Genomic DNA, 22,675 nt, shown 5'->3' on the forward strand with positions numbered 1-22,675 from the left:
AGCTTCAAAGATACATGATGTCATTTCTGCTTCTTTCTCTTGAGCAAAGCAATTTAGAGCAAGGTTAGCCCAGGTCCAAAAGGAAAAGAAATAGACTTTATCTCTTAATGTAAGAAATGACCAAAAATGTACACCCATCACTAATCCACCATGTGTATATAGTAGAGAACTCTATACTATAGGTACAATTTGACAAAAAAAAAAAAGAAAAATGTAATAAAAGAAGGTTCGGGACTACCATCTAAGCATTATATACCCATATTTTCAATGTGCACTAAAATTAGATAATATAAACATTTTTGGGGGAACCACATTACACTGCTGAATCATTGAACAGATTGTCAACTAAAATTGTCTTGCTCTTTTTTTATATACATCTGTTGTCATAAGCATACTATACTTATTTTTATTTTTGAATGTATGTTGAATCAATAACTTGTGCTTCTTTCTAAAAATCATTTGATATAACATTTTGGCATAACTAATTATCATTGAGTTGATGTTGATGTCTAGTAAGAGACATGAATATATTCTCACTAACTGTAATATTTAATATACATCAAATTTATTAGTTATAATTATAGAATGAACTTTCTTTTGTAATAGATATAAATCTCAGACAACTATTAAATTCTTACTTACTGAAATATAAGTTTTTAAAATATGAGGATAACCCAAAACAAAAGTAAAATTTACATCTAAAAGTTTCTAGATGATATCATCTTTTTTTATTATTGCCTTATTATTACTTTAAAAAAATCTTATGTCTAACCTAATGATTTGTTCTAGCAGTCATTTTAGAGGTTAAAGGACATACCAATCTGAAAACATTTGTAAAACATATTTCTATGGAATGGAGAAAGTTCTTAAAAGATAATAAAGAGCTTCACATTTCAACCAATCAACCATTGGAAATTCCTTCAAAACACACATTTTGATATACATTTAATTTCTCTTTCTCATTTATGAATCTTTGAATTAATATGGAAACTGAAATCATGAGTATAGTTGTCAAGCTGTGAAAAGACTTCTTTAAATTATTTCCCTACAGGATATGTCTAAGGAGATATATTCTTACCATGAAGTTGTCTGACAAGGAGAAGCAGCTTTCTCCCCTTTCCTTTCTATGTGCTTTCATCACAAGCCATACTTAAATGATTCTTGTAACTGTAGATTTAAATGAGCATTGGAGATGTGCTCATTTATGCAGCACCATTGGTTATTTAACTAAGAGAGATGTCATTTTCTCAGTGGCTCAAATTCTTTACTGCTATTTTGGACTTAGATATTGTTAATGTAGTAGAGCATGTGGACTGGTAATAAAGATCTATTTCCTGAAATAAATAAAAATAAAACTGGAGTTTTGAAGTAAATATTCTTGGAAAATTTTAGCTTGTATGCATATATGCATTGTTCTTTAGGTAAAAAGTAACCTTAGTAAACTCAAGTGAATGAAAGAATCCTTATAAAATAATGTGGAATTAATTGCAGTTTTGGACTATTTCCTTATTTAAAACCACCCAAGTGACAAGAAATAATGATAGTCCCAAAATAAACTATGCTCTTACATGCCTTTATGATTTTAAAAAAAATCAATTCACTTTTTCTTTATGTGTGTGTCTATAGGTATAAGGATTACTAAATAAATAGCTAATAGATGATAAATAGATGATAGATGATAGGTAGACACTTTCCCCTTAAATTGTATTATCCTTTTGTATCCTCAATGGACTTTAGTAACCTAGCTTAATATTTAATAGCACTTCCATCACTGTGATTTATTTTATTTTTATTGTTTTTATTTATTTTTTTTTTTGTGGTAGGTGGGCTTCTCACTGCTGTGGCCTCTCCCGTTGCGGAGCACAGGCTCCGGATGCGCAGGCTCAGTGGTCATGGCGCACGGACCCAGCCGCTCCACGGCATGTGGGATCTTCCCAAACTGGGGCACGAACCCGTGTCCCCTGCATCAGCAGGCGGACTCTCAACCACTGTGCCACCAGGGAAGCCCTACTGTGATTTATTTTAAATCATTCATGTGGAATCCCAAATGTTAAACTACCAGGGCTATTTGGCACAAAAGATTGGCATTATCCAAAACAGGGAAAAGTTAGATTTTATTATAACTATTATGACTAGCCATGAGCAATAAAAAAATAAATTTGATTAGTATTACAAAAATACAATCCCCATGGTTTATTTTGGCTTGTCTCTATGGCAAAACATCTCAGGCAATTTACTTGAGTTTCACAGATATGAGTATGCCACACTATGAAAGAATTATTTGCCCTATTCACAATAATCTAGTAGATGCTGCTTCAATTCTAAGAATAAAGTATTTATTAAATATGCTCAAATGAAACTTAAAATACTTTGAAGTCTATAAGTATGACCACTCTTTTCCCTTACAAAAAAGATTCTGCTTGCCATATTCTCTGCTTTTCTGAAATCAACAAAATTCCTGCAATACCCACCTCCCCATCTTCTGTTTTCATGTAAAGATTCTGTACCTACCTTATTTTCCATTCACAGAAACTGAATTTTCAACCTGTATTATTTTGGAATCTAAGCATTTCATTTGTCACTTCTAAACCCTTTTTGTTGGCCAACCTGTAACATTTTAATAAATGCTTGGAGATACCAAAAGGTTATTTGGTTAGTGCTAGTATGTGTTAGATTATTAGGTGAACCAAAATGATTAGTTAATTCTAACGTAATATTTAGTCAAATATATGGAAAGAAAATATTCACGTTAGTAATTTTGGAAAACTTGTTTTAAAAAAATAACTGGTGAAAATCCCTGTTATGCAAAATTGTGATGACTAACTGAATCATTATGTGTCTAGGGAAGATGGAACTGATTGACTTATTCTATTTGTTGTCCAATATTGAAGACACTTTTAGTCATGCATGCACACACACACACACACACACACACTAGCACACAATACAGCTTTCAAGGTTTCGTCTTTCGTCTGATAGGTAGATAAGCGTCTTGTAAAAAAGTGGTAAAGAGTATATAAATATACAACTACCTCCAAGTACTCTAAATTTGACATCTTGTAGAAAAAAATTCTTCAATATTTGTCATTTTAATGTTTTCTCAGATATGTACTTTAGGTCAATATATCCAGAGTTATCACTACTCATTCCTCATCACTAGAAGTGCATTATAACTTCAAGGAATATGTTACTAGAACTTTGACTCACCAACATCTTCATCACTTTACATGGCAGAACAGACAGATAACAAAAAATCATCTCTTCACATATTTCCACTGAATAAACAATTTTGAAGCTGCTTCTAGATTTATATGCAATTCACTAGTCCCAAGTAGGACATTAAAAGCATATGAGATAATTTTAACTTGATTTTTTAAATCTGTCCAATGATCATTTTTTACTATCTTTATTATATAGTCCTAACCAGCAGTTTGTATTTGTATAAGACTTAGGGAACATACCATTTTGTATTAAATTAACTAAATTGGATTAAATTAACTAAATAGGGAAATTAAGAAGGTTTAATTTCAATGTTAAAATGTTACATAAGCACATCTTTTTAATCATTATGCAATTACAAAGACTTCTGTTTCCCAAATCTAATTCTGAGCTGGTCTTTGGATTCCAGTTAATCTTGCTTAATTCGAGTTGAATCAAACTGGAAATGTTTGGATGGGCAGTTGTCCTAGGTCAGTCTAAGAGTGACAGAGGCGAGGTCAAATGGAAAGTTCAGCAAGATAGTGTGTGCTTAGTAAGCAGTATCCTGAGGATTGGAGTCCAGAATTCATAAGGGTTCACTAAAGACAAGAAGCAATGCTATATTTTGAATTTTAAATGCTCTGTGCTCTGTGACAGCAAGTGTATGATACACTACGATGGAATTCTGAGAAAGAACACTGAGATCAGGATTAGGAAATACAAAGCAGAAGAACATTCGGGGAAAAATCCAATTGAATTGGCTATTTTAGGGAAGAAAAAGTTATTCTCTACCCTGTAAGAGGCTCTGACTGGGTCTAAAAACTGAAATGATTAAACAGATTAACAGGAGTAAAGGATACACACTTGATTAAATTATTACACGGGAGCCTTCTCAAGAGGTTGAAGACACAAAGAACTGACCAGAGCACAAAGCATTTATAACTTTTAGACAAAGAAACAAGACAAAGAGGTTTGGAGAAGGGGCAGTCAATTGTAGAGAAATAACTAGGAAGTGAGAGTTAGTTTAACAAGATTGGTTTGTACAGATTTCTCAGCCTTAATTTCCTGTCTCTGGTAATAAGAAAGTCTTCCTTCCTCCTGGTATAGGGAGGGCATCTTTTACATGGATTTTTATCTCCTGCTTTTAGGTAGAAAAAGGAAGGTCAGAGTGCCCTTCTGGCACCTGCTCTTTCTCAATTGCCTTTAACTCAAAATAATCAATCTGCCAAAGTGGCATATTTTGGGGTTGAACTCCTTTACTATTCAAGTTCCATTTTCAGGGCTCTCAGACTAACTGAATGTCAAAAGCAAGAAATGTATAGCTTGCAAGTGTTTAGTATTTAAGTAGACTTAACACAAGAAAATAGAATATGAGACAGCCAGCTGAAGTGGAAACTCCTGGATCCCGACCCAATTAGATACCCTTGGAAAATGCACTCCCATCTTCTGCATACTCCCCTCCTAAGGACTGCAATCTGCAGTCATTTTCAAAGACTGTCCTTTTGGTACCAGAGCCACTTGTCTCAGGAAGTGCCTGGTAGTTTTTGTTCCCACAGAGCATGCAGTAGCCAAGGAGGTACTGGTGCCATAGTTCAAAGGCCCAGCTGTGTTACCAGGATATGCAATAAAATACAATGTAATTTACACTCCAAAACTTTCTGAATGCATGACTTCACCTTGCTAGGTTTCTTGGCCTGAAGCTATCCTTATCTTCCCATTCCTGTTCTGGTTTCTCTTGAGAAATCTTGTACACAAATTCTACTCTCAATATTCTCATCTGGGGAAACCAGACTAAACCACCTGTTAAACAATCAGGACTATACCTGAAATTCATTTATAATTATAACCATAATCCAAGGACAAATGTTAACTGCTCACTATACAGATGATGTTCTCCCTGTAGTTATGGCTTCCGTTAAGTGTGGGTAGGTGTTTCTCAAAATGTAGTCTGAGAATCATCTATGAAATAATTATTTTGGATGACAATTAACATGCAGATTTTTAGGCCCTACCATGTAATTGTTGAATAAGAGTTACTGAAGCTGGGACAGGTAAGTTGGCACCTTTAAGGAAATCTTCAAGGTGATGCTTATGCACATAGAAGTTTAAGAAACTCTGATTTAAGTCATGTATGAAAAACAGGTTTATTTCCTAGCTCCCAGATGGTTGGAGCTGCTATTTGTGGCATAGTCTAGGCTGGCTATAGAAGAGAAACCAGACAGATCTGACGTTATCTGAAAGAATACACACTGTCTGCCAGGAATGAGTCAATATCTTAGAGATAATAAACTTACATAAGACTCTTTTTAAGGATGAGGAATCCTAGATCTAGACAAGTTAAGTGATTTGCCAAATAGCATGAAAAGGCTATCTTTAGATGGAAAAAAAAATGTCTCAGTTATCCTAATTCCCAAACCCTGTGCTCCTCTTATCCATGCTACTTCCTGCGACTGTTCATGTTACCACTCTTAGAGCAAAATAATTATAATAAAATAACAACAACAGTAATGTTTGTAGCCAGGTAAAATTTTGCCTACGAATATCTGTGTGTACGAACCGTGCACCCACTGGCACATCTGCTTCAATGAGAAAACATGATTAATTTCATGCATATTGCTAGACTTTTCCCTTTCATTATGCCATATCTATCATATAAGGCTTGTTCTGATGGCTGCAGAAGCTAGACACAGAAGAGCTGTGTATGGGAATATTTTCATATAAATATGGCTTTGTCTAGAATGTATTAAAAAGTCTAGTGGCTTAAATTAAGCAATAGAATTGCTAACATATAAAAACAAAATATCAAACACTTGGCATCATGTAAGCAAAGCAATCATAGGCTACCTAAATTGTTTACTGTTTAACCAGTTGATTTATTATCACGTGAACAGAGCCTGTGTGTTTATCCAATTGTATACATGACCACATTCTAATGAAAAACATGAATGTCTGGGGGATTATGTCTTATTTTCGAATACCAATGCTTTGATTTCTCATTAACATGCATAGTCAAGTGTTGAGCATAAAGTTTTAAATTTGTACATTTATTCATTTCAATTTTTTAATCTAAGAAAGAAATAGAAAATCAAAACAAAATAAAAGTGAATTTTTTTATACTGGTTTTGTAAAACGTTCACTAGACTTACTGGGGAAAAGCGAATTATCTGCTAGTTTTGATTTGTTGTTGTAATATAGTTATAATTTTATTTAACATGAAGTTAGCATTTACAATGTTTAATCATTACAGTTTTAGATGACATTTTTTCAGTTAAAGCTATGTTCCCTTTCACATAGAGAAAAATGTTTTTTTGTGTGTGTATGCATTACTCTTTTGAGGTCGGGCTGTAGTACACACTGAGCTGCTTCTATTGAAATGGCCACATTTAAAATAAATAATTCACGAGTTTCTGTTTTCCTTAGTTCTTAAAGTACCTCGTTGGATAAGGGATGGTTAGTGGGCTTATGGTGTTTTTTCCTCTTTTTAATGGCAAGAACACCAAACCACATACTAACTGCAAAACACAGTTGTTGGATTTCATATTTTGATTCCCAAGTTGTAATCCAGAAGCTTTAGAATATGTCAAGAAATTGTATATCTATCTCTGATAAAGCACGGCTTGGTCTGATATAAATTTATTAAGGTGTCAACTATATGAAGTCTCATCATGAAGTAAGTAGCTCTATAAAGTGGCCTTGAAGCCTTAAGGTAGATCTGGCAAATCTATACAAACCCTCTCTCCATTCCATAAGCTGCAGTCTTATACTGTTAGCCCAAGGGATAGGAATTTATCTCTGTTTATACTCCGCAAACTGTTCATTGTCTGACATCAATTTTGCTTTAGGTCTTAAGGCTTGTGGCCCAAACATGAAGAAGAAAATAAATAGGGCTCATTATATGCTTCCTGCTCTCCCTCCTTTCTTCCTAGTTATTATTCACCTTCATTTTGTATGTATATACACTTTGGATATTTATTTATTTACTTTTTAAATGCATATTCTTTTAACACTATTATGTGAAAAGCTACAATTGGCTTTGTTTCCCTCTTTTCTTTTACTGGATGACTTTAATTCCAATGCTATATCCAGAGAGTTTTCTCATTGTTCCTTTTGGGGATAACTTGACAGTTTGGTACAGTGGAAAGATCCAACATTGATGCCAGATGGTCTGTTTTGGATTGAAGCTCTATGTGGACTATGGGAAAGCACCTTGTATTCTTCCCTCAGGTGCTTCACCTATAAAATAAGGATCGTTATAAAGGTACTCCGTATGGCAGATTGGATAATGACCCTCAAATTGCCGATGCCGTAATCCCTGGAGCCTGTAATTATGTTACTTTACATGGCAAAAGGGACTTTGTAGATGGAATTAAGACTTAAAATAGGACCTTAAAATAGAGACATTATTCTGGATTATCTGGGAGGGCCCAATGCATGGGTTCCCAAAGCTGAAGAGGAAGGCAGAATGGTCAAAGTTCTGCTAAAAGAAGAGGCAGCAGGGAGTCAAAGTATGAGAGAGAAGTGGCTTTGGAGACAGAGGGAGGGAACTTAAAGTGGAGGAATGCAGTCAGCCCCTAGATGCTGGTAACAGAGCTCAGCTGACAGCCAGCAAGGGAATAGGGAACTCAGTCACAGAACGAAAAGGAACTGAATTAACCCAGCAATTGAATGAGCAAGAGCCTCAGAAAGGAATACAGCCTGCCCATACCTTACAGAACTATAGTACATTTGTGGTGCTTTAAGCCACTGATTTTGTATTTGTTTGTTACAACAGCAATAGAACTAATGTTATATGGTTAGAACAAACATTAACGGTATGTGAAATTTTTTTTCAAACTTCAAAGTATGGATTCAATTGAATAAACATTTGTTAAGAGCTACTGAACACTCTGACATGTGCTGGAGATACCAAGAAAAGCAAGATATCATCCCTGGTCTCAAAGAACTAATTTTTTGGCAGAAGATACAAGAATATAAACAAATAAATCAAGGTCACTCTGTGTCAAATGAGTTATGTTTGAGGTGTAGCATAAGGAACAGTGAGGGAATAAAGGAGGAAGCTTGGTTTCTATAGTTATGTATTATTTTGCATTTTTCATTCTCAGTGTAAAGGGTCTTTAGATTTTTCAACAAAGCAGAAAACTGCTTTCTACATTTTTCCCTCTAAAATTGTATAAAAATATATTTATGTATGAAATTCCTTTATGAAACACCTGTGAGTCCTGGATAATGGCCCCAATTTAATTGGTTATGAAATGGTTTTGCTATTTTCAATTCAAAAACTGAAAACAGTCTTAAACTCTTGAGGTCAAGGGATGGAAGAAATTGTGCTCCATCTAGTTGGGTCTTCAAGGATAAAGTTTTATTTGTCATTGTCATTTGTTGAAAATTAAATTATTACTAGATATTAGACTTGCTTTCTGCACCCTAAATACTATTAGATCATTTATTCTTATGATAGTTAATTGTATGTGTTAGTTTTGCTAAGCTATTGTGCCCAGGTATTTGGGCAAACACCATTATAGATAGTGCTGTGAAGGTGTTTTTAAGATGTGATTCACATTTAAGTCAGTAGGTTTTGAGTAAAACAGATTTACAGCCACAGTGTGGATAAGCCTCACCTGGTCAGTGGAAAGCCTTAAGAGAAAAAGACTGAGGGTCCCCTGAAGAAGAAAAAATTCTGACTCTGGACTGACCTTGGGATTAAGACTACAACATCAACTCTTTCCTAGGTCTGCCGTTTGCCAGACTGCTATGCAGATTTTGGGCTTGCTCACCCCCACTATCACATAAGACATTTCTCCCAAATAAATCTCTCTTTATATGTGGACACACACATCTTATTTGTTCTGTTTCTCTACAGAGTTCTAACTAATACAGCCCTCATAATTGATTGCAAATTATTCTGTAAAGCGGTCACTCTTCTTTTTTTTTATTTTTTTAATTTTTTTAAATTTTTTGCTTTATAACAAATTTAATCAGTTATACATATACATATGTTCCCATATCCCCTCTTGCGTCTCCCTCCCACCCTCCCTATCCCACCCCTCCAGGCGGTCACAAAGCACCGAGCTGATCTCCCAGTGCTATGCGGCTGCTTCCCACTAGCTATCTACCTTACGTTTGGTAGTGTATATATGTCCATGCTGCTCTTTCACTTTGTCACAGCTTACCCTTCCCCCTCCCCATATCCTCAAGTCCATTCTCTAGTAGGTCTGTGTCTTTATTCCTGTCTTACTCCTATGTTCTTCATGACATTTTTTTTCTTAAATTCCATATATATGTGTCAGCATACAGTATTTGTCTTTCTCTTTCTGACTTACTTCACTCTGTATGACAGACTCTAGGTCCATCCACTTCATTACAAATAGCTCAATTTCATTTCTTTATATGGCTGAGTAATATTCCATTGTATATATGTGCCACATCTTCTTTACCCACAGTCTTTTGGGACTGATACATCTATATATTTAGATTTATATACATCAATGATATATATTTGCATATATTATATATATTTATTTGTATAGAAGTCTGTATAAGTAAATCAGGAAAAAGCCTTTTCTAATCAATAATAAACATAAGTCAATAGTAAAGTTTTATCAGTTGTAATAGATTACTATTAAACAATTTAGAAGATGGCATATTAATGCTTTCTTCTATGAAGTAAAAATTATTGAAATGTAGGTGGGGAACTAGAATCTCCTAAAAGATACATATGATGGAGCTGAGAGGGGAGCCCTGGGAGCGTGAGCTGCAGCCAGCGCTGCTGCAGAGCTGATCAAACACCCAGCCCAGGCAGTAGCCACATGGCTGACAGTCTTGGTGTTCCAACTGGGTGTCAGACCTGAGCCTCTGAGGTGGAAGAGCTGAGTTCTGGACATTGGCCCACCAGAGACTTCCCGGCCCCATGTCATATCAAACAGCGAAAGCTCTCCGAGAGATCTCCATTTAAACACTAAGACCAAGCTCCACTCAACAACCAGGAAGCTACAGTGCTGGACACCCTATGCCAAACAACTAGCAAGACAACAACACAACCCTGACCATTAGCAAAGAGGATGTCTAAAATCATAAGTTCACAGACACCCCAAAATACACCACCAGACATGGTCCTGCCCACAAGAAACACAAGATCCAGGCACATCAAACAGAACACAGGCACCAGTCCCTTCCACCAGAAAGCCTACACAACCCACTGAACCAACTTTAGCTACAGGGGGCAGACACCAAAAACAATGGGAACTACAAACCTTCAGCCTGTGAAAAGGAGAAAACAAACACAGTAAGTTAAGCAAAATGAGAAGACAGAGAAATACACAGCAGATGAAGGAGCAAGGTAAAAACCCATGAGACCAAACAAATGAAGAGGAAATCGTCAGTCTACCTGAAAATAATTCAGAGAAACGATAGTAAAGGTGATCCAAAGTCTTGGAAATAGAATGGAGAAAATACAAGAAACGTTTAACAAGGATCTAGAAGAACTAAAGAGCAAACAAACAGTGATGAACAACACAATAAATGAAAATAAAGATTCTCTAGAAGGAATCAATAGCAGAATAACTGAGGCAGAAGTACGGATAAGTGACCTGGAAGGTAAAATAGTGGAAATAACTACTGCAGAGTACAATAAAGAAAAAAGAATGAAAAGAATTGAGGAGAGTCTCAGAGACATCAGGGACAACATTAAACACACCAACTTTCGAATTATAGGGGTCCCAGAAGAAGAAGAGAAAAAGAAAGGTTCTGAGAAAATATTTGAAGAGATTATACTTGAAAACTTCCATAATATGGGAAAGGAAATAGTCAAGCAAGTCGAGGAAGTTCAGAGAGTCCCATACAGGATATATCCAAGGAGAAACATGACAAGACACATATTAATCAAACTATCAAAAATTAAATACAAAACAAAATATTAAAAGCACCTAGGAAAAGCAAAAAATAACATATGAGGGAATGCCCATACATTAACAACTGATCTTTCAGCAGAAACTCTGCAACCCAGAAGGGAGTGGCAGGATATATTTAAAGTGACAAAAGGGAAAAACCTACAACCAAGATTACTCTACCCAACAAGGATCTCATTCAGATTCATCTTAGAATTTAAAACCTTTACAGACAAGCAAAAGCAAAGAGAATTCAGCACCACCAAACCAGCTTTACAACAAATCCTTAAGGAACTTCTCTAGGCAGGAAACACAAGAGAAGGAAAAGACCTACAATAAGAAACCCAAAACAATTAGGAATATGGTAATAGGAACATACATATCGATAACTACCTTAAATGTAAATGGATTAAATGCTCCCACCAAAAGAAAGAGTGGTTGAATGGATACAAAAACAAGACCTGTATATATGTTGGCTACAAGAGACCCATTTCAGACATAGGGACACATACAGACTAAAAGTGAGGGGATGGAAAAGGGTATTCCATGCAAATGGAAATCAGAAGAAAGCTGAAGTAGCAATTCTCATATCAGACAAAATAGACTTAGAATAAAGCCTATTACAAGAGACAAAGAAGGACACTACATAATGATCAAGGGATCAATCCAAGAGGATATAACAATTGCAAATATTTATGCACTCAACATAGGAGCACCTCAATACTTAAGAGAAATGCTAACAGCCAGAAAAGGGGAAATCAACAGCAACACAATCAGAGTAGGGGACTTTAACACCCTATTTTCAACAATGGACAGATCATCCAAAATGAAAATATATAAGGAAACACAAGCTTTAAATGATACATTAAACAAGATGGACTTAATTGATATTTAAAGGACATTCCATCCAAAAACAACAGTTTACACTTTCTTCTCAACTGCTCATGGAACATTCTTCAGGATAGACCATATCTTGGGTCACAAGCCTTGGTAAATCAAGCCTTGGTAAATTTAAGAAAATTGAAATCATCTCAAGTAACTTTTCTGACCACAACACTAGGAGCCTGGATAACAATTACAAGAAAAAATCTGTAAAAAATACAAACACATGGCAGCTAAACAATACACAACTAAATAAACAAGAGATCACTGAAGAAATCAAAGAGGAAATTAAAAAATACCTAGAAACAAATGACAATGAAAACACAATGAATCAAAAGCTATGGGTTGCCACAAAAGTAGTTGTAAGATGAAAGTTTATGGCAATGCAGTCCTACCTCAAGAAACAAGAAACATCTCAAATAAACAACCTAACTTTACACCTAAACAAATTAGAGAAAGAAGAACAAAAAACCTCAAAGTTAGCAGAAGGAAGGAAATCATAAAGATCATATCAGAAATAAATGAAAGGAAATGAAGGGAACTATAACAAAGATTAAAAAAACTAAAAGCTGGTTATTTGAGAAAAACAAAATTGATAAAGCACTAGCTAGACACACCAAGAAAAAAAAGGGAGAAGCCTCTAATCAATAGAATTAACAATGAAAAAGGAGAAGAAACAACTGACACTACAGAAATACAAAGGATTGTGAAAGATTATTACAAGCAACTCTATACCAATAAAATGGAAAACGTGGAAGAAAGACAAATTCTTAGAAAGGCACAACCTCCTGAGAATGAGCCAGGAAGAAACAGAAAATATAAACAAACCAATCACAAGAACTGAAATTGAGACTGTGGTTAAAAATCTTCCAACAGGGCTTCCCTGGTGGCACAGTGGTTGAGAGTCTGCCTGCTGATGTAGGGGACGCAGGTTCGTGCCCCAGTGTGGGAAGATCCCACATGCCATGGAGTGGCTGGGCCCGTGAGCCATGGCCACTGAGCCTGTGCGTCTGGAGCCTGTGCTCCACAATGGGAGAGGCCACAACAATGAGAGACCCGTGTACCGCAAAATAAATAAATAAATAAATAAAATAAAATAAAATAAAATAAAATAAAATAAAATCTTTCAACAAATCAAAGCCCAGGATCAGATGGATTCACAGGCAAATTCTATCAAACATTTAGAGAAGACCTAGCATCTATACTTCTCAATTCTTCCACAATATAGCAGAGGGAGGAACCCTCCCCAACTCATTCTACAAAGTCACCATCACCCTTATACCAAAACCAGACAAAGATGTCACAAAAAAAGAAAACTACAGACCAATATCACTCATGAACATAGATGAAAAAATCCTCAACAAAATACTACCAAACAGAATCCAACAGCACATTAAAAGGATCATACAGCATGATCAAGTGAGAATTATCCCAGGGATGCAAGGATTCTTCAGTATATGCAAATCAATCAACGTGATAAACCATATTAACAAATTGAAGGAGAAAAACCATATGATCATCTAAATAGATGCAGAAAAAGCTTTTGACAAAATTCAACACCGATTTATGATAAAATCCCTCCAGAAAGTAAGCATAGAGGGAACTTACCTCAACATAATAAGGTCATATATGACAAACCCACAGCCAACATCATTCCCAATGGTGAGAAATTGGAACCGTTTCCTCTAAGATCAGGGACAAGACAAGGATGCCCACTCTCATCACTATTATTCAATATAGTTTTGGAGTTTCAGCCACAGCAACCAGAGAAGAAAAAGAAATAAATGGAATCCAAATAGGAAAAAAGAAGTAAAACTGTCACCGTTTGCAGATGATATGATACTATACATAGAGAATCCCAAACATGCTACCAGAAAACTAGTAGAGCTAATCAAAGAATTTGGTACAGTAGCAGGATATAAAATTAATGCACAGAAATCTCTTGCATTCCTATACACTAACAATGAAAAATCTGAAAGAAAAATTAAGGAAACACTCTCATTTACCATTGCAACAAAAGGAGTAAAATACCTAGGAATAAACCTACCTAAGGAGATGAAAGACCTGCATGCAGAAAAGTATAAGACAGTGATGAAAGAAATTAAAGATGATATAAATAGATGGAGATACATACCATGTTCTTGGATTGGAAGAATCAACATTGTGAAAATGACTCTACTACCCAAAGCAATCTACAGATTCAATGCAATCCCTATCAAACTACCAGGGATATTTTTCACAGAATTAGATCAAAAAATTTCACAATTTGTATGGAAACACAAAAGACCCCGAATAGCCAAAGCAGCCCTGAGAAAGAAAAACAAGCTGGAGGAATCAGTCTCCCAGACTTCAGACTATACTACAAAGCTACAATAATCAAGACAGTATGGTACTGGTACAAAAACAGAAATATACATCAGTGGAACAGGATAGAAAGCCCAGAGATAAACCCACACACATATGGTCACCTTATCTTTGATAAAGGAGGCAAGAATATACAATGGAGAAAAGGCAGCCTCTTCAATAAGTAGTGCTGGGTAAACTGGACAGCTACATGTAAAAGAATGAAATTAGAACACTCCCTAACAGCATACACAAAATAAACTCAAAATCATTAAAGACCTAAATATAAGGCCAGACACTATCAAACTCTTAGAGAAAAACATAGGCAGAACACTCTATGGCATATATCCAGCAAGATCCTTTTTGAATCATCTCTTAGAGAAATGGAAATAAAAACAAAAATAAACAAATGGGACCTAATGAAACTTAAAAACTTTTGTACAGCAAAGTAAACCATAAACAAGATGAAAAGTCAACCCTCAGAATGGGAGAAAATATTTGCAAACAAAGCTACTGAAAAAGAATTAATCTCCAAAATATACAGGTGCTCACACAGCTCAATATCCAAAAAACAAACATCCCAATACAAAAAATGGGTAGAAGACCTAATGACACATTTCTCCAAAGAAGATATACAGATTGCCAACAAACAGTTGAAAGGATGCTCAACATCACTAATCATTAGAGAAATTCAAATCAATAATATAATGAGATATCACCTCACACCGGTCCGAATGGCCAACATCAAAAAATCTACAAACAATAAATGCTGAAGAGGGTTTGGAGAAAGGGGAAGCCTCTTGCACTGTTTGTGGGAATGTAAATTGATACAGCCACTATGGAGAGCAGTATGGAAGTTCCTTAAGAAACTAAAAATAGAACTACCATACAACCGAGCAATCCCAGTACTGGGAATATACCCTGAGAAACCATAATTCAAAAAGAGTCATATACAACAATGTTCATTGCAGCTCTATTTACAATAGCCAGGGCATGGAAGCAACTGAAGTGTCCATCAACAGATGAATGGATAAAGAAGATGTGGCACATAAATACAATGGAATATTGCTCAGCCATAAAAAGAAACGAAACTGAGTTATGTGTAGTGAGGTGGGTGGACCTAGACTCTGTCATACAGAGTGAAGTAAGTCAGAAACAGATAAACAAATACCGTATGTTAACACATGTATAATGGAATCTAAAAAATAAATAAAAATGTTCTGAGGAACTTAGGGGCAGGACAGGAATAAATATGCAGACGTAGAGAATGGACTTGAGGACATGGGCAGGGGGAAGGGTAAGCTGGGACGAAGTGCTGGGACAAACTGGGAGAGTGTCATGGACATATATACATTACCGAATGTGAAATAGATGGCTAGTGAGAAGCAGCCGCATAGCACAGGGAAATCAGCTCAGTGCTTTGTTTCCACCTGGAGGGGTGGGATGGGGAGGGTAGGGGGGAGACGCAGGAGGGAGTAGATGTGGGGATGTATGTTATGTACGTCTTATTTGCTTTGTTGTACAACACAGGGTGTTGCACCATTGTAAAGCAATTGTACTCCAATAAGGATGTTAAAAAAAATAATTAAAAACAACAACAAAAAGATACATATGATGGATGGCAAGTAATTTGAAAAAAAAAAAAGAAACCTTATGCATCTTATTAAACATATATTCCACTTATGAATTTCCTATTACTACCAAGTTAGTCTCATGAAATTAATGTCATTTAGTTAGCACTCATTATTACTAGTGCTATGCTTACAGCCTGATCTATTACAAGCATACTTCATTTTATTGCACTTCACAGATATTGCATTTTTTACATATTGAAAGTTTGTGGCAACCCTGCATCATGCAAGTCTATCACCAACCATTTTTCCAAATGGTGGAAGAACTCACATCGTGTCTGTGTTACATTTTGGTAATTGTAGAAATATTTCAAACTCTTCATCAAGAAAATGATTATGACTTGCTGAAGACTCAGATGATGGTCAGCATTTTTTAGCAGTCAAGTATTTTTTAATTATGGTATGTACATTGGTGTTTTAGACATAAGGCTATTGCACCCTTAATAGACTACAGTATAGTGTAAAGATAAATTTTATATACACTGGAAAACCAAAAAAAATTGTGTGACGTCCTTTATTGTGATATTCACCTTGTTGTGGTGATCTGGAATCAAACAGACCCATATCTCTGAAGTACACCTGTATTTTATTTTATTTAACCTATAACATATAATTATAAGCTTTTTTTTTTCTTATTTCTGAATTGGAAAGCTAATTCATAAAGTACATGGTCATATAGTTCATTGAGAGGGAGAGCCAAAACCCATCATATGTATGTCTGATTTAAATGTTCTGTTTTTAACTAATGGTTTTTTCAGGATAATTTACACTTTAGAGGTGAAAGAATCTACTCATCGAAGTTATCCGGTTAACTTGGCATATAGTTACACTCAATCAATTATCATTGACTGAATGTCATGTGCTCAATAGACAGATATATCACAATTCTCTGGCAGAAAATGCCATAAACTTTAAATGGTAGATTTTGAAATTACCAAAAAAAAAAAAAAAAAAAAAAGGAGTCCTGAACTGGTATTCTGCATATCTTTCTTTGTTTGTAACCAGTTGTTCCATGTAAACAAAATTGACAGTATGAGTATGTAGTACTTCACTTCGAGTTCTCTATCAGTCAGGATAGACTAGATCACACTGCAATAACAACCTTCACACCCCAGTGGGTTGAAAGATGAAAGTTTAGTTTCTGCTTCTGTCTTATGTCCATCACTGGTCTTCAGGAAGGCCCTGCTCATCACGGTCACTCAGGGACTCAGGTCAACAGAGCATTTGTCATCTCTAATGTTGACAGCCAACATGGTAGAAGGAGAAAAAATTTTTACATGGTATCACACTGATAATTTAATTCTTCAAATTGGAATTAAAAGCTATCACTTTCACTCATAATTCATTGCACAGAACTTTTCACTTGACCACACACCACCACAAGGAGACCAGCTAGTGCAATCCTACCATGTTTCAGGAAAGTCAAGAGAGGGAAATATTCCGTGAACAGCATAATGTGTAGCACAGGTTTTATTTTCAGTTCTAGACAGATGGTTTGCAGAAGACAATTTCATCACAGAACAAACAATTTAAGCAGTGTTTCCCAAACTGTGTTCTCAGGAATATCTATAAGGAATATTTCTAAGATGTTTAAAATTTTTCTTTTTAAAAAATTCTTGTGAGTTCAAATTTATTGGGGAAATTTTACATGCTAGGTGTAATGTATTAAGAATTCTGAGATATCCTTTGATACAAAATCTCTTTAATATTTTTAAATCCCAATATAGCTCACAGTTATCTGTTTCCTTTTCGTGAAGTATATATTAGCATTTTGTGAAACACTAGTGTTCCTCAGGACAGTTTTATGAATCTTAGTTAAGAGTAAGGGAACATTGGGTGATTTACTGTAAGTCTGTCATTGACACTTTTTACACGGATCACTGTCTAATCATATTCAATGTTCTTCATGAGAGCACATTCTCTGGGAATAGAGTATAGGAATTTATTGGGACTAGGTCTTTCTTATTTTCTTAATTCTCCTTCCTTTTTTTGATTGGGGTAGTGTCTGATTTCATATTGAAATTTTTAACTTTTAACAAAGCCATGGGAAATCTGGGAAAATTTAGCAGCATCTCTGTGAATAGTATATAAACTTTCGTGAATGGTATACACTCTTGTATTTGGAATGATTATTTGAATAAGGTTGTTAAACTTTTATAAGAATACTATTAAAAATTCTAGAAACATTTTGTTAATTGATTTAATTTATCTATTCTAATTATTAAAGTGGGCATAAATATTCAACATTCAAAATGAGTGTGTAAATGAAAATAAAGGCCAGCTTGCTTAAAAAAACCCAGGAGATCCTGAAAGTAAAGATTGTTTTGCATGAAGTGAGTAAAGGTCACATATATACGTTTTTTTCCCCCCATAAATCCTTTATTTTCACTTATCAGCACTATCAAGAATATGGCTTTAGCTAATTCTCCATTAAAGTTATTTTTCTTTTTCTCTTCACTTGGTTTAGTCCTTACAGAACTTCAGCTTTTAACTGAAGTCAATTTGTGATAGATAACTTTGCCCTCATTCCAAACTAGGTTATGTTCTATTCATATATACTATCCATCTATCCTTTATAATACTTCTCACATTTTAAAATTACTGTTTATTTGTAGTATGATTTTTATAACTGAAGGTCTCTCCCAGCCCCGCAACCTCTCAATATTGTAAAAATCCAAGGCAGGACCATAACAGTTTTGACTCTGTTGTATCTCCCTCGCTTGTAACAGAGATAAGTTCACAGGAAGCCTTCGATAAACATTTGATGAATGAAAGAATGAAAGCCTTGATATATGATAATTATGTGCTTGCATGTGTACCTTAGACTTAAAGCTCCTAGATGCAGACCCTATGATGCAGGCTCCACCTTTTTTTATTTTTTTCCTTCAGAATGAAAGAATTTAGCATATAGACATGCATAAATGTTTTGAAGGGATTTTGAAAGAAAAGGAAAAAAGAATTAATGGATGGATAAATGACTACTCCTATCCATTTACTCCACTTGGGTTCATCATTAGCAGTGCAGATTTGCAAATAATATTTTTGTTTTATATTGACAAGAGTTAATTGCAATTTACAAATAGATGTGAACTTTATGAGTGGAAGAGTTCTGTTTTTTCCTGGATTTATCAAGAGTATAATGTTCATTACTAAAAGATAACTGAGAAAACACTGAATGTAATAAAGGCAGTTAAAACATTTGAAGGACTTGTGCATTCATTTGCTTTTAGATCCATTCACCAAGAATTATCAGAATGAATGTGAATGAGTTATAGTTTGTTTTTTATTTTTATTTTTATTTTTTGGAAAACCTCTGATGGATAAAAATTACTGTTTTGAAGTCAATGACCAATAGTTAAATAGCTGCTGTTATTTGTTAGGTCATAGCAAATTAGACCAAATCAAACATATATTTACTACAGATTCTAAAACTGTCTAGTTGAGTTTCATGGGGATAGAGAGGCTTGAAAACGGAGAATGTAAAGAGAAAATAAAACAAGCTTGAGAAATAGGACATTAGTGCATATCATTTACAATGCTGAGGGGGAAAAAGTTGGTATACTGAGTTTAGTACGTGAAAAATGTTTCAGGAGAAACAATTTGGGGAGGGTAAAAGAGATTTTGTAAAATAGCCAACTCGTTGACAATGATTGTGTCAATTGGCTCTAAATTGCAATAAAGCCTGATATTAGTCAGGTTTATTGTTAAGCTGAGCCGTTTTTCACTTAAATGGGTAATTTAGCTATGAATCTGTTTTTCCTTTGGCATAGAGATGTTTATTTTCAAATTTAATATAGCAATAATGAATCAAAAGAAAAGTATAACTTTAAGAGGCATCTTTTAATCTAGATTTACAGAAGAATATATATGATTCTTGATATCCTTTAATATTGTAGGACAAAATCTTTGTATGAGCACTGTACAAAAGACATTAGCTTGATTTTGAAATCCTTAATTTCCAAGCATTTTGGTAATTCTATTGTGCATAACCTCTTATAGTTCAGGTCAGTTTTGTAGATGCCAATTCAAGACAATTTAATATCTAAAGTAAGCAGTAGAAGAATATAGCTGTATCTTTTCCTTAGCTAAGAAGTTATTAACAATGAAATGTCTTTTCTTATAAAATCTCTCATTAATTTCTTAAAGTAGATGTTTTGGTTTATGATGCTAAACTTGATTTTCTTTTTTATTAAAAATAATCTATATATTCAAGTTATAAATTCTAGAATTTTAAATTAGATTAAGTTTGCTGACTAAAGGAAAGTTTATATGGTGGTGTTTTCTGTAACTTCAAAAACATCACATCTTCAGTCTGAAGAGAAAGAGCGCAGAAAGTTTCTCCAAGCCTCCTAGTTAAGCATGATAAAGAATGACATCATTTTTCCTATAATGAGCTATGTATAATGTAATTCAAGAATGCATTTCTATATTCATGATAAAGAAGTGAAATACTGAATTTTTCAGATGTATCAAAGTATACAAAAATAACTTCCCTTCACTTGGACCTTGCCTCTTATTGAGACATATTTTGCCAGTGATACATCGTAAGCATTAAGGTACAAAAGATTCAACCCTAGGCCTCCAAAGAGGATTAATTCTGAAAAGGTCAAGGAATAATATAATGCTTAGGAACTTACATTTTAGACACTGCATTAGTAGATAGAATTTGATGAGGAATAAAAATTTTGCAAATGAACAAAAATTGAGGCAAACACCACATTTATGGCCTCTCTCCTAATGCTTGCAGTTGGTTGCTTATGTCCATGCTTCACTCACTTCCTCAAAATGTGTATGGAATCCCATACCTGAAAAAGAATTTCTATTCAGGAGGTGGCTCTGGTCCTTGGGAAGTTAAATGCTGTTCACAGCATGAGTTAGAAGAAGGAGGAAAACAAACAAAAGCAAGCAAACTTGTTAGTTTACCAGGTGAGTTAAAGGGTGATGTTACATAAGAGAAAATATATTATAATGTGGCATTCATAACTTTCTGCCATTCTGCTAGCAAAAGGGCATTTGGATTTCACCCAGTCAGCTCTCTCCCCTTTCCAGACTACTCATTCTCCAACCTCCAAACCCTCCCCACCATCTTTCCCTGAAGCACATGTGAAAGATACAAAATCTCAGATGTGACTTCTGGGTGGATGATAAATGCAGTGTTGCTCTGGGCCATCTCACATGGCCACAGACACAAATGCGATTCAGAAACCAGAGTCATCAGGCTTTCTTACAGTCCAACCCAGACCATAAGGTTTGGAGATTATGTGCAGTTTTGGACCAAAGTCACAGATAGAAAAGGGAAAATTTGTCTGAAGTTGTATCCGGTCTTTCTATACTCCCTAGAAATCTGGTATAATCTCTCAATAATTTAGGAATTTTAGGTTCTAATAATTTTTATTTATATTGAAGTATGATTAATTTATTTTATAAATCTCTTTGTTTTCTTCTTTAAAACAAGATTAAATTAAACATGCACATTAAGCTGGGAGAGAGGTGTATTTTCATATTAAACTCTACACAGGGTAAAACTCTCTTTGGATTGATTGTGATATTAGGAGAAGTCAAACAAAGATTATTACATTTATTCCAATTTAAGCTTTTTATTCATTTTCCAATAATTGCACTTCAGAAGCCTCAAAGATGTACTCTCAGATTTTAAGAACCTTGGGGAAATTAGCCAGTTTTATACTAATAAATTAATGGTACTGTTGAAATAACCTTTTTCCAAGGTAACATAAAATGTTGTAGTAATGTTCTACTTTCTTAGGTACAATGTAAGTTTTTAGTTGACCTGGAATAAAATCTGTTCATTTTCCTTTCAGAAAGAGCAATGTTATTTATATCTGTGAATGGCATTCTATTTGGTAAACACAGTAGCAAAGGTCTTGGTGTGTTGTTCACATTCTTTTTTTTTAAACAGTTACATTACCATTTATTGACTGATTATTATTTGCCATATGTTATTCATTTGTTTAAAAAAATTTAATGACAGACACTGTATTGAGATTATGCTAGTTAAAAAGGATGTTTCTGCCTTCAAACTCCAGTGAAATTATTATTATTTTGTTTGTTTTTCTTCGAGCTTTACTGAGATATACTTGACACTGTATAAGTTTAAAGTGAACAGTATAATGATGACTTAAATACATCATAAAATGATTACCACAATAAGTTTAGTGAACATCTGTCATCTCATATAGATACAGAATAAAAGGAAAAAAAATTCTAGTGGAAATATTTTTAATTCTAATCATATTTCAAGCTACATATTATTATTGCCATGTTTATAAGTATTGAGTTTGTATCCAAATAAAATCTATAAATGCTTTACACCTGAACTTCTGAGAAACTAGATCTCTCCCTCCTGAATTTTGTTATAGGCACAGGGCTTCCTTTAATTGATTTAATTGTTTTAACTTCTGAAAAACTCTCGAATTTACAGAATAGTAGCAAGAATCACTTCTCGAATAGCATTGTGAATCTACCCTAATGATCAAGGTATTGTTAAATTTCTCTTTTGGCAACTGACATATATTGAGGGAGGGGGGTGGGGGGGGCGGTGATGATGTGTGTGATATTAAATCCAATGATTTAAACTCTGCTACAGAAAACTATGGTATCAACTTCTATTCCTTATAACATAAAAGTTTTGTTTTAGGTTACAACTTAATTTTCTTCCTTACTTCTCTATTATTTCATGTGTGCTTTATTGCAACACATTATAATTTATAACATCTTCAA

Source organism: Hyperoodon ampullatus (genome assembly GCF_949752795.1).
Source record: "Hyperoodon ampullatus genome assembly, chromosome: 2".
Taxonomy (NCBI): domain Eukaryota; kingdom Metazoa; phylum Chordata; class Mammalia; order Artiodactyla; family Ziphiidae; genus Hyperoodon; species Hyperoodon ampullatus.